Source organism: Triturus cristatus, chromosome 9, assembly GCF_964204655.1.
Source record: "Triturus cristatus chromosome 9, aTriCri1.1, whole genome shotgun sequence".
NCBI classification, from domain to species: Eukaryota; Metazoa; Chordata; class Amphibia; order Caudata; family Salamandridae; genus Triturus; species Triturus cristatus.
In genome coordinates this window covers 199452015-199465873 of record NC_140592.1, presented here as the reverse complement: position 1 = coordinate 199465873, position 13859 = coordinate 199452015, and positions in this window count along the sequence as shown.

The window sequence follows — 13859 nt, the reverse complement described above, 5'->3', positions numbered from 1 at the left end:
CGGATCAGGCCACTCCAGGTGGCGATGGCACATGCCTGTCTGACGCGCATCCACAGAATGAAGCGCACGGCGCTCATGTACTCCCCTCTCCTGCCACTGGTGAGGTTCCCCAAGGGTCGGGCGCACTACACGGAGTGAATACTCCACACATGGACAGAACACTCACTGATGGATGTGGGCACACTCTACCTCAATGGACAACGGCAGACCTTCGAGACACTCATGGAGGAATTCGACCTCCCTAGAGGACAATTCCTTTTACATAGGCAGCTACTGGAAGACTGCCATAAAATATGGCACATAATAGACACAGAAACTCCCACTCATCCAGTAATTCATGTGTTACTGCAGATGGGCCCAGGGCGCCACCTAGTCACTTGGATATATAAAGCCATACGGACCCCTAAGCAGCCCACCCTTGCACCCCTGCGGGAAAAATGGGAAACGGACTTCCGCAGACCACTTCACGATAAGGAATGGGCTCACGCCTTGGAATTTCCCAAAAAAGTGTCCCGCAACTATCAATTTAAAAACATACAGCTGCACATTTTGCACCGGGCATACCTTACCCCCGAAAAGCTACAGAAGTACTTCCCAGATAGTTCCTTCACCTGTCCCAGATGCCCAGAGCCCAATGCCTCATTCCAGCACATGCTTTGGGATTGTCCAACGCTCTGAATCTATTGGGACACAGTTCATACCACCCTCAGGACAGTCACGGGAATCCCAGAACTACACACATGGGAGGCAAGTGCTCTTGGAATCGGCAAACGCCGCAAAAACATGAAGGTGGAAACACGCTTTGCGTCCTTAGTGCTCCTACTGGCTAAGTGGTGCATAACTATGCATTGGAAAGCATCGGGGGGGTCCCCCTCTGACGGCATGGGTGGGAGCAGTCAAGAAGTGGTGCACAGCAGAGGAGGAAGTGCTCCAAACAGAGGAGGTTAATGGAACCCGTAAGCATCCAATATCTATGCCATGGGCCATGATACTCCATTCCTTTGTACAGGAAACACTGACGACGCCGGGGCTTCAGACAACCAGTTCTCCAATGGCACATACGACACCTGCTGCAACTCAGGGTGACTCTTGGAGGAGCCAGGTGCCCGATGGGTCACAACTGACAGCCACGAGCAGGCCATAGATACATTACCACACGTGTGACCCCCAAACACTCCCCCCCTTCACCTGCGCATTCCTAAGTAGTCACCATGCCCTACTGCAACACTCAGGCGGCTACCACCAAATGGAGCAATATATGACACAGTGTATCCCAGTTCTACCTCCCGGGTTCGTTCAAGTTCCTATCATTACTAGCACAAAACAACCCCTACAATATGGGGCTAATAGCGAGGGTGCGCCTCACATCCCAACACAGAACACAGACTGCCTTGCATGAATGTCGATACTGCCTCACCACTCGCTCCTTAGAAACATCACCAACTTTCGGACTTTACGGGAGGCTATGACCACGATGTTATTCAGCCTTATGTCAAGGAGTAAAATGTATGTGATATATCTTCTTATATCAATGTCACCGATACTGATGTGATGTACTTAATCAGAGAAAATGCCAATATAAATGATTGATAAAAAATAAAAAATAAAAATATTACAATGTTATTTTGCTCTTTCTCTCTTTTACTTCATATTTTCACATATTTGTTATGTATTTATCAGTCGCTATTTTATGCTGTGGTTTGAAATGTTTTCTTGTTTAGTTTTGTATTTCACAAAACAAGTTGTTAATGTATGTTATCTTGTATGCTAAATATCAGGTTTTTTCAAAGAAATTTACTTTGCAATGTTCATATCATGCTATTTTTCCTTCTAAGGGCCTGATTCTGATGCGGTTAGGAAAGCATTCCCACCTAGGGCCTAATTCTGATGCGGTTAGGAAGGCCACCTAACGGCATTTGCTCCTTCCAAATCGGATCGGGAACGTGTCTTCCCAACGGAGGGCCCAATTACGATGCAGTTAGGAACGTATGCTCCTATTGAAGTCAATAGGAGTCAAACCAAACCGTATCTGAAAGCATTCAGATGCATCGTACTCTGTCGGTCGGTCTCTCCCAATCTGAGTGGGTCAAAAACCATTTCCAAACCGATTTGGTAGGGAAGCTTTCCAACCCGCATCAGAACCAGGCCCTACATTGTTTAATTGTCAGAATTTTACCCTTCTAGGCCTTCAAAAGGTTTCTTTCACATTTCTCCTCGCTATATTTTATGTATACTTCCTCATTTTTATTACAGTACATCATTTAAGATGCTTTTTTAAAGTAGTCTTGTGTGTAATGTAAACTGTATTTGTAATTCATTATAATACTACTGAAAGGTATAATAATTATATTAATTTACTTTTCTCTTCTAGGTTGTTTCAATTTCTTCCTTCAAACACACTTGCTGTATGAACCAGAATTTGAAAACACTATTTTTGTGTAATGTATTATAGGTCCAACACCCAGAGTATGTGGACAACCATCTGCCACTGCTACTGATGATACCTCCACCCCAGAAAAGGAACACGCCTTCATGTGGGCCAGCAAAGTGAGGATACTAGGTTCATTGTCACCCAGGCCACCATGGACAAAGTCTTGGGATCCCTTTTGTGTAGGATATTACATTACCTCCATTCTGAGTGACATAGTATTAAAGATGCACTAATGATATAGGGGATGTTCCGGACGTCACATTTGTGAGTTAGTATGATAAACAAATTATAGTAAACATGTAAGCCAAAATGACTAGAAACGTAAGATTTTGGTGCCGATTCCCATCCTGTAAAACCCGGGTACAAATGGTCTTACGGAGCGTTTTCTCCGTACGACTCGTACCCGGGAATTCCACCGTACAAACCAGCAAGTACGATTCGTACAGAAATACAATTTCCGTACGAATCGTACAAAACACCGTATGGCTAACGTCCGCACGGAGTCAGGCAGCGTTTTACGGACCAGCAAGTACGATTCGTACCTACAGCACTCCGCACGGCTATATTTTTACGGGAGCCAAACAGTGCCGGAAAAGCGAAGTACTCTCTGATGCACGAGGAAAAGGGGGCCCGCTACGCGACGTACACGCCATCACCCACATCGTACGTGTCATCATGTACAGTGCGTACCCAAACATGGCATATGTACGGCCCATACCCCCACCCCCCGTATGTACAGCGTGTACCCCCCACCCCCGTATGTATGGCGCATACCCCCACCCCGTATGTACGGCGCGTACCCCCCACCCCCGTATGTACGGCGCGTACCCCCCACCCCCTATGTACGGAGCGAACCCCCCACACCCGTATATACGGAGCGAACCCCCCACCCCCGTATATACGGCGCATACCCCCCACCCGCGTATGTCCGCACCATACCCCAGGCATACCCCCACCCACGTATGTCCGCACCGTACCCCAGGCGTACCCCCCACCCACATATGTCCACACTGTACCCCAGGCGTACCCCACCCACTTATGTTCGCACCGTACCCCAGGCGTACCCCAATCCTCGCGTATGTACGGTCCATACATACGCGAGGATTGGGGTACACCTGGGGTACGGTGCGAACATACGTGGGTGGGGTACGCCTGGGGTACAGTGCGAACATACGTGGGTGGGGTATGCCTGGGGTACGTGCCGTACATACGTGAGGATTGGGGTACGCCGGGGGTACGGTGCGAACATACGCAGGTGGGGTACGCCTGGAGTACGGTGCGAACATACGCGGGCGGGGTACGCCTGGGGTACGCGCCGTACATATGGGGGGTGGGGGTACATGCCATACATACAGGGGGTGGGGGGTACGTGCCGGTGGGGGGTACGTGCCTTGCATACGGGGGTGGAGGGTACACGCCGTACATACGGGGGTGGGGGGTACACACCGTACGTACGGGGGGTACGGTGCGGATGTACGTGGGAGGGGTGGGAGGCTGGGGGGGCCGTACGACTCATACCCCTGGCACAAGTGTACTCGGGGTAGGGCTTGTACAAAGTTCGCTCCGTACAGAGCCTTTTCCATGCGCTTGTGTTTTCGGACGGGCGGTACGGATCGTACTTGCGCGCTCGGACTTCAGTTTTACGTTTTGTAAGTAAAACTGTCCGGGGACTCGTATGTATTTTCCACGTACGAATCGTACTTCGCCATTTGTACGGGACTTGTACGATTCGTACGTAAAAAAATACGGATACGAGTCGTACGGGGAAAAAAAAACAGGATCGGAATCGACCCCTAAATGGTTAAATTTGTTATTAAAAACGTATTGCTATTATGTTCCAGATAAAAAAATACAATGTAATTTATGTTAAAAATTACAGATTTGCATGATGTCTTACTCATTTACAAATGTGCATGTCAGCTAGTCTGTTTATTGAAAAATAATTTTGATAGGGATATATATTTGTAAAAAAACAGACCGAAATGTGAACACATTGGTGACACAGTAACACATACCCAAAAACATTTATTGTAATGTTGCATCAGTTTTTGACTAAACTAAAAGCCATAATATTTTTATACATTTGTTTTTCAATGGAAAAGCAAACTAAAAATCACATCAGAATCTTTGGCATAAAATTAAAACATGTTTACATCTGTACTAATGTGGATTGAAAGTATATATCAAGCCCTACTTTGTTACTTATTCTGTATAAGTAATTTGACACTACAAACAAAATATTTGGGGATTTCTTCAAAAGCATAAGTAGATACATAGAGCGCAATACATTCATAAGCAGCTTAAGTACTGAATCCATAAAAATGTTCACACTTAAAAAGTGCTTAAGTTTGGTACAACATTACAGTAAATATTAACACACATTTATTCATATTTCTATTTTTAAAAATAAACATAAATCAGCTGTATATGTCTTGTATAAATGATGTACAAATGGGATTTTTGTTTTATATTAATTTTTTGTGACATAAGTTCACTTTTCTAAGCAACAAATCAGAACCATTCAGTGATATACAACAATTTCTGGGGAGAATTGAAAAATGATCAAAGATATAATGGGAGCAGTGATAGAAAACTGTGACCAAATAATTTCTGAAAATATTCCTTATATGCAGGAGATAGAGATAAAAAAAAAACAAAGCTTAAAAGCCTTGAAGAAAATACTTCATGATCAGTTATATTTACACAGATACAATAAAATTATTAGACATGTCTTTACAGCATCCTTAAGAGCCAGCGAAGGAGACATTGGCCAATAAGACGGGGAAGCAGCAGGCCATTGTGTTCTGGGTGGTAAAACATCTTACACCAATGGACACATTTCTCGACAAATTCAATAGGGACAAACGACTTCCCACGACAAGACTTGGATGGACATACACTACTGTGTGGTCATTCGTGCTAAATATCGATTGAAGGTATCTATCCTAATGAAACCCACAGAATTGTGTTTGGGTTTTTTTACACAATCTTTTGTGAAATATAATAGATTTGTCTTGGGCTATGATCACTGCACATTTCATGTATTTTTAAATTTATCACGACGGGTTACTTCTGGTCTATCTGTACTTTTCTCTTATTTGCTTTAGTTACACTCACACAATACATCAACATGGTAGATGCCTTGATCTCCATGTTTTCTTTTTGTTTTATAAATTCAAAATGCGTGCTTCCTGTTTCCATTGTTAGCTTGATATATATCCGTTGGATATAAACAATTTAAAATCTTTTTCTTATGGCATCACTTGCAGCCTTGAAAAAGTTTCTATGAAATGAAACACGTGTCGGCTGCCAATTCAACGCTTGGAAGGAGGATTGACACACCAAGCTGATCATCCTGATTATATTACTAATGTTATTTCAATCTTGTAATTTTGGCACATATTCATATTAAACTGATACGGCAAGAACGACTTTTATGTCCTGCTGGTACTTTGAATTGATAGACTTGAATAACTCTATTAATTGATATATTATTGAATAGGAGTGCTGAGGTTTATTTCTGTGTTATGCTCTCATCGGGTCCAATTGGGCTTCTGTGTCTTAGCACCTTAGGCAGTGGGGTGCAGTCCTTATAACCTCGAGGGGCACCAAGACTCACATGCTGATTTTGTATGCACAAGGGGAATAAATGTGCTACCAATTGTTCCACCACTGCCGTTTGTAAATATTGTCAGGTGCCTGCTCTGTGCCCAATAGATGCTCTTTTTTAGGAGGCAAGTTGTGGGCAACAAAGCCACAGCCTGTTCTAGTGTAAAACCCTTTTGTTCTCCTTTTGTCTTTTCATTTGAATACAACTCTATGAGAGAAGTATCTCATTTATAAATACAAATGTTTCCAATTTACAAAGTTTGTCCTAACATTATAATTCATTTACAAGTCATTCATTATTAGGAAAGTTAATGATGAATATATGAAATATATTTGCTTAACTAAATTTATGACAGAAAATACAAATGTTGTTTTAAATGGCATATTAGTACAGCCCAAACATTAGTGATATACAAATTGGAATAGACGTTTAAATTTTGATAGAGCATTTATCATGATAATGGACACTTACACCAAAAAACAATTGTTGTTTTTCTTAAGTGTTAAAACAGTGTGTTTATTTGAACTAAATAAGTGAAAAAAATAAAAACGTATATGCGTTGTACCTTTAACAAGAAGGAAGCTAAAATTTAACAAAATACAGAAAATGTATTGCACACAGGGAATTGTTACATAAAAAAATTAATATAAAATTAATTTTAGAACTAGCATTGATTTACATTTATGTTTTTTAAAAGATTTACCTTATCTAGTGCAATTACTAAATATATTAAATTTAATTTATTCAAAGTTTGTGTAATGCATATGTCTATGATTTGATAGTTTACGAAAAATAATTAAACACACCTGCGTGAACACATTATGAATGTAAATTATTGTCAATTTTTGTGTGTGTCCATTATCATGTAGGCAGCTTGCAAGAGTTTTGAAAAAAAATAATATATATATATTACAGGTGTGTTTCTTTAAATTTCTTAAACAACAAAATTACGCACACAATGCATTGCACATTAGAAAAATATTTATTACAAATTTAAAAGTCCAGAGCTAATACAAACAGACAGTTCAAAAAGTAAAAAAGAAGCTTACCTTCGATTCTGGTGTAGAAGGGGTTGATTTGCTTCGTGATCAAGTAGCAGCAGCCAAGGAAGGACTTGGACGATCGGGTTAATGGCTGCTTTTGCCTCTGCCGCCGTGGGTGGGGGAGGAAAATTCAGATGGAGACAGCAACACTTGTACAAACTACCATCCATAGACCTGCCAGCATCTAAACTGAGTGGGCAGATGACCCAGTAGGTGGACGGAGAAATCGATGGAAAAGTGATGGTGGGACCAGATCCGCCAAGATCTTAATCAGGTCGTTAATCTGGGATGGAGCAACTACCTAAAACCAGCCTTAACAACACTCCACTGGCACCAACTTGAGCCGAGGATTAAGTTAAAAGTTCTTAATGCAATGCACATGACTTATTGTGAAGAAGTCTGAAATACCTGTGAGACTTGCCACCCACTATAGTAAACTGATGCTTAAGGGAAGAGTCAAACTGTAACATTTTCAGGAAAGATTCAAAAGCTGAAACATCCCAGCGTGCATTCAACTTGACTCCCCACCTGTGGTGGACCCTTCTCATGCGAACTAGCCCACTAACTTCCTCTGGCAGCATCTTAAATGAACTTCTTTTAGCAGCATATTAAATGGCACCTGGATAGAACTGGAAAGAGACAAGTAGCGTTGTATTATTAATTCTATTGTGCTAGCAATAAATAAAGAATAAAGAAATATGCAGTGATTTTTATAACTATGCATTTGCATGTGGAGAAGAAGGACCGAACTTTGTCAGCACATTATGAGGCATACACATCGATTCATCTCAATGTGTTTAATAACAAGACAACGGACCTGATGTAGAGTTTGGCACATTGGTTACGCCAATCTCAATCATGATGGATATCCAGTCCACATTACAAATGCATTATATTCTATGTCACTTGTAATAAGGTGAGCTGTATATCTGTTACATTTGTAACAGAGTAACCCAGCACCAAACTCAAAATGAGGACTCTTCAGAAATGTTTGGATGCGCACTCAAGACCAAGACTAAGGGAGTGATTTAGGGTTGAGTCAATGTACAATACAATATGATTATTCCATGTGTAATGAAGAGGGGAATCTTCAGTCAGGGTTGTGCAATTTTGAAAGAACCCAATACATTCATCATTTTGCAATATCTACACATATATTTCCAGTACAGATGTTTCAAATGTAAAAATAAAAATCACGTGAGGCAGCTTCTCATTGCGCTGCACTAGGCTCGAGGGGTGGTGTTTCTGAGCATTTTCAGACTCAGTAATACCAGGTCCGGAAACACTTGTATTCTTTTTTTTTATTACCAACTTTATTATTATACAGCAAGTATATTTCACATCATAAATAATAAGAACTGTGTATTGAGAAACATATAAAGGATATGCCATAATGTCGGCAAGTAGAATGAAACACATTACATTGACAACCACAAAAGGAACACTATTTCCCCCACACCTTTTCATGCTTATTAGGGCAACCACAGGCAGTGTAGATAGGCTTTTCATGTTGCACACACCAACCTACCCACCTCTGACAGTATTGGAGAGAGGGGGTGTTGGCTGCTTCCATGCGCAGGCCACGTCTCTTTTGGTCACTAGGCAGGGCACCCCAATGAGAATTTATTTGGCAAAGGGGCCTTCCAGTTCCTCTATCAGCCCCAACAGGGCAGTTCGGGGAGTCAGTTCAAGGTGGCACCCAAGAACCGTTGACAGCTCCCGCCCCACCCAGTCCCAAAAGGAATGTAGTGACGGGGTGTCTCAGGCCATATGGAAGAAGTCAGCGGTACGAAGTGTGCATTGTCCACATCGGCCTGGGCCCCAGGTAAAATTCAGTGCAAGTGGCGGGGGAGAGATAGGTCACATGGAGTTTGTTTATTTAAATCATACAAGAGCAGATTGCCAGTTCAAGAGGAGCAAGGCAGGCCTCTCCAGTCATCTTCATTCAGATCACCCACAGAATTCACCCATTTATGTCTGAGCAAATCAAAGCCATCAGTGGCATGAATAATCAGGGATCAACAGATAGTAGACATGTCTTCCTTCCCCAGGCTCCCTAAGAAAATCTTGGCTTTGAGTGGGGTGTATTCAGGAAGTGGAGTGTTTGGGGGAATGTGTGATCGGAGTGCATGCTGCAATTGAAGAAAGCGGAAGAACTTTGAATTAGTTAGTGGATATTGAGCCCTTAGGTCTTGAAAGGACATGACATTTTTGCCTTTATACACTAAATATGAGATGCCAATACTATCCAAGTGTATGAACACCTCGTGTGTGGAGAGATGTTGGAGCCATGTACTTCACCACAGATGAGTCATCCCGGTCAGGCCGTGCTTCCACCGCATAAGAAGCAAGGATGCTCTCCAGCAGAGAGGTGATATAAGAGGTTAAGAAGTCCCTCAAACCCGGTAGGCAAATATTCAGATGGTAAACAGGATCATCCCGCCCCCATTAAACCAGTCATTGATGGTCTAAAGTGCACCGTTAGGTAATAGATGTAGATATCAGATAGCGTGAGGCCCCTGTCGAAGGGCACTTTATGATGTTTGGCAGCCCATATGAAGGTCTTGAGTTTAGAGCTAAGGGAGTGAAACTACATACTGGGAATGGGAAAGGAACAAATTGCTAATTCATATAGGGTAGCAAGGTAGGCAGATCATTCTGATGCACCCCATTGGGTTAAGGGGTTGATTGTTCCACCAACCAAGGTCCCTATCAAGGGCCCAGTTCAAGCATTAGAAATTGAAGGTCCATGCCAAATCTGGGAGATGAGACACATGAATTTCTAAGTATTTGAAGTGATTTTACCAGCACCAATGTAGCCCTCCAGCATCACTTCCACCAAGTTTCATTTTTTCATATTGATTTGGATTCTTAACGCTTCGCCATAAAGATAAAGAATCTCCAGGAATCTGGGTTCAGCGGTCCGAGGATCACAAAGGAACAAAATAATGTCATCAGCATATAATGCAATGCTCTCCTCAAGTCTGTCCCCCACTCCAAGCCATGTATCCATGCATCTCAACATATGAGACATGCCAAGGGCTCTATAGCAAGAGTGAATAGTAAAGAGGAAAGGAGACACCCCTGGCAAATACCCCTTGGATGGGAAAGGGAGCAGACAAGATACCATTCACACAGATGTGGGCCCTGGGGTCTTTTTAAAGATGGCGGACCATCTTACGCCATATGATCAAATCTAGAAAGTCTCAGGAGACTGTGCCAAAGGCCTAGAAAAATCTATAAGCAGGAGGGTAAGTGTGCCATATAGAACCCACATCTTGGAGAAATCTGCCTTTACTCTGCAAATACAGTGGCGGGTGCTCCTACCAAGCATAAACCCACATTAGCTGGGATGAAAAATGTGCGGAAGAGTGCTGGCCAGTCGGGCTGCCAAAGCCTTGATGAATATTTTAATGTCTACATCGATAAGGGAGACGGGGAAATGTGAGGAGCATTGATCTGGGGGAAGGCCTTCCTTAGGAAGAGCTAAAATAGTGGCACAGTCTAGGTCATGCGGAAAGGATCCCTGCTGTAACACAGCGGTACAAAAATTTAAGAGATGGGGAGTAAAGATGTCATGGAGCCTGCGGTTTTCCCCAATTGAAGGGCCATTACAGCAGAATCGATCTCCTCCATGGTCAGAGGTAGGTATAATTACCGGGAAAAAGATGGTAGAACAGAGGCCATCTATGCAAGGGCGGTGGGCACCGGGTGTAGAGACTTTAATAAAGCAATGCAAGGGTCTGGGCAATTTTGGTCAGTTCCTCCCAGAGGCCACAGGTTGAGTCCCCGATGTCAGGCACCACTCTGTTGAAGATACCAAGGGTCACCAGCCAGTATAGCAATTTACTGGATTTTATCATCTGATTTGTGGACTCTTTGAGTTGTGGCCCTCCAGCACTGTTTTGCCACCTCTAGGGAGATCTTCCATAGCTCAATGCGTGCCAGGGTCAGAGGGCAACAAGTCTCCTCCAGGTCAAAGTGGCACATGCAAGATTCCAGTTGGAGTATTGCTGGTGGGACCATGCTTAACCTTTTAAGAGACCTGTCAAATAAGGCTTGCTCAATGCCCATTGCATAGTCACCATGATACGGAGCCTCATTGAGCTGAAAGAAGGCTTGCAATTCCTCCTCTATGAAAGTGAAGCACTCAGGAGCCTTCAGATGCCAGGCACTGAATCTTCAAATGAGGCGACGGATGTGCAGGCAGGTCCCAGGTTCCATCAACAGAGATGCATGGTTGGAAATGCAGCGTGGAAGGATGCAAATAGATAGGAAAGAAAGAAGGTCTGCAGCCGGCAACCATAGTTGGTAGATCCGAGACTCCGTGTTGTGAGCCGCAAATTGGTGTGTATAGGCCCGCTCTGCAGAGTGCCAGGAGCGCCACGCGTTGCACAGACCCATTGAGTCAGCCCATGTGTATAAACATGCACAGTGGGTGTGTCGGCTTGAATGTGGGGCAGTTGAGGTGTCCAGGTGGGGTCAGGGACTGCATTAAAGTCTGCACCTTTCACAGTAGTCCCCAAAGGGAGGGTCAGGACAAAGGACCCCAACGCCTGGACGCCATGTTGCAGAAATGGTGGGGGAACATAGCAGAACACAAAATGATAGTGTGTGGTGACCATACATCGCTCAATCCCCACATATATCCCTGGGAATTTCCCATCAACCTTAGTTACCATCAAAACCAGGGACTCGCGTAGCAGTATAGCATCCCCTCGGGAGCCCCTCACAAAGTCGGAGTGAAAAACCCTGCTGCAAATTGGGCAAGTAAAGTGCCTTGTGAGCCCAGTAAATGAGTTTCCTGTAGAAGGTCAACTGCTGGTTGGTACCTTCTAATATAACGTAACACCACAGATCTCTTAATATAGTCCAGCAGGCCATTGATGTTCTATGAGAATACCGTCAGATCAGGGGTATACATGGTGGGGTAGGACATTTGTTTGTAGGACCAGTCGCGGACATGAGACAACTGTCTGATAGGAAATAAGCACAGACAAAAGATTTCACTAAAGAACAAAGAAAGACCTGCTGTTGAGAACCCTGAAAGAAAATAACATGATTATGACAATAAATTCTGCTCTGTGGGGCCAATGCACACCCCCCAAAAACTCACCACCCCACACTTCATACCATGAAATATCTATTGCTCTTAAAGAAATAATACTAAGAACATACAAATCAGGGGGAAACATCTGTGGTACTTAGGTGCCCATTATACTAGAGAGCCTTTCTGAGTGTAGAGGCAAGGAAGAAAAGCATAACATTTTGAGTCAAGGAAGAAAAGCATAACATTTTGAGTCAAGGTGAACTGAATCATATCACAATAGGTTAGAAAACATCAAGAAAGAGAAAAAGATTGCTGAAGTCTGAATGACATGCGTACAACCATCTTGGCAGCCAGCAGGATTTAGGGCAAGGTTTCACGGAAGTCCCTGGCAACTCTGCGGGTGGTTGCAATCCAATCAGGTCTCACAATACAATGGTCCTAATAGCTGTGGTCATAAAAGTGAGGGAAGTTGTGACAGTAAATTTGGTACATCTTCAAAGGTTCGAAAGATCAGTGGTGTGTCTAGCAGAGTGTCAGCCCGCTCTGCCAGTATCAGTGCCTCTACCTCATCCAGTACCTCCTTGCAGTGTTCAGCCTTTGGGTTTCTGGAGTGTGAGCAACCTCCTTTGTTACTGTGCTGAGGAAAAGGCCTAGAGCTCCCTCCCGGTTCCCCGATGTGGTGGACCTCTGGCATGACCTGCAGCAGTGGTCGCTATTCCATGGACCATCAAAGAAATATGTGGTAGATTGAAAAATGACCATTAGGCATGCCATGAAAAGGCGCATATATTGTTGATGATGAGTGCAGAGCTTTTGCTTCACCTCCTCAAAGGAGTGATGCCGTTGTTGTACCGCCTTGGTATAGTAAGGGAAAATTTGGACTCTTGAGTTCAGGTGCCAGAGGTCAGGCTGGGTGTGAGTCTCACGCAGGATGGTGTCCTTGTCCCGAAAGTTAAGCAGGCACAGTATCATTGGCCAAGGCGGGGCCTCAGTCGGAGGTTTGGGAGACAGGGATTGGTGAGCCCTCTTGATGGCAAATATGTTTGAGAGCCTGTCGGATGGGACCCTGGATCAGAATTAGTCCTCCAGGATTTCAGCGAGGATTGAGGCCTTCAGAGACTCATGAAGACCTACGAGATGGAGGTTGTTACACCAAGCTGAGACCGAGGTCTGTAGCTTAGATACTTGACGCTTAACTGTGGTAACCTCATCTTTGTTTGTGAAGATCTGCGTTTCTGCCTCTGTCACTCTGTCAGCTGCATTGCGAAGGTATTGGTGCAACAGTGAGAAGCCCACTTGGAGGCCATACACCTTGCATTCCACTGCCTCCCATGAGTCCTGGATGGCCTTGAGGATCACTCCCAGGTCTGCAGCGGTAGCCGGCCCAGGTGCTATCATAGAGCCCCTTTTCATCTCTCTGGCATCCATCCGGGGGAACGTGTATTGACCCATTTTTTATGGGTCGGCCTGGGTTGGGTGGCTTACCAAAATCCATTGCCAAAGTGAGTCAGTTCAGATGTACCCAACAAAGTGATCAAGGAAGGGACAGGACCGCTTGCCACACTGGCAGCATGAGCAGCCCGCCCATGAAGGAGTCCGGAAACCTCGAGAAAGGTCCCCCCGGAGAGCAACAGCAGGTCTTTGTTCAACTCATACACAACCAGTCACCATCTCCAGAGTAGCACAGGAAGGGGGCAACAACATAATGACGTACACCGGGAGATG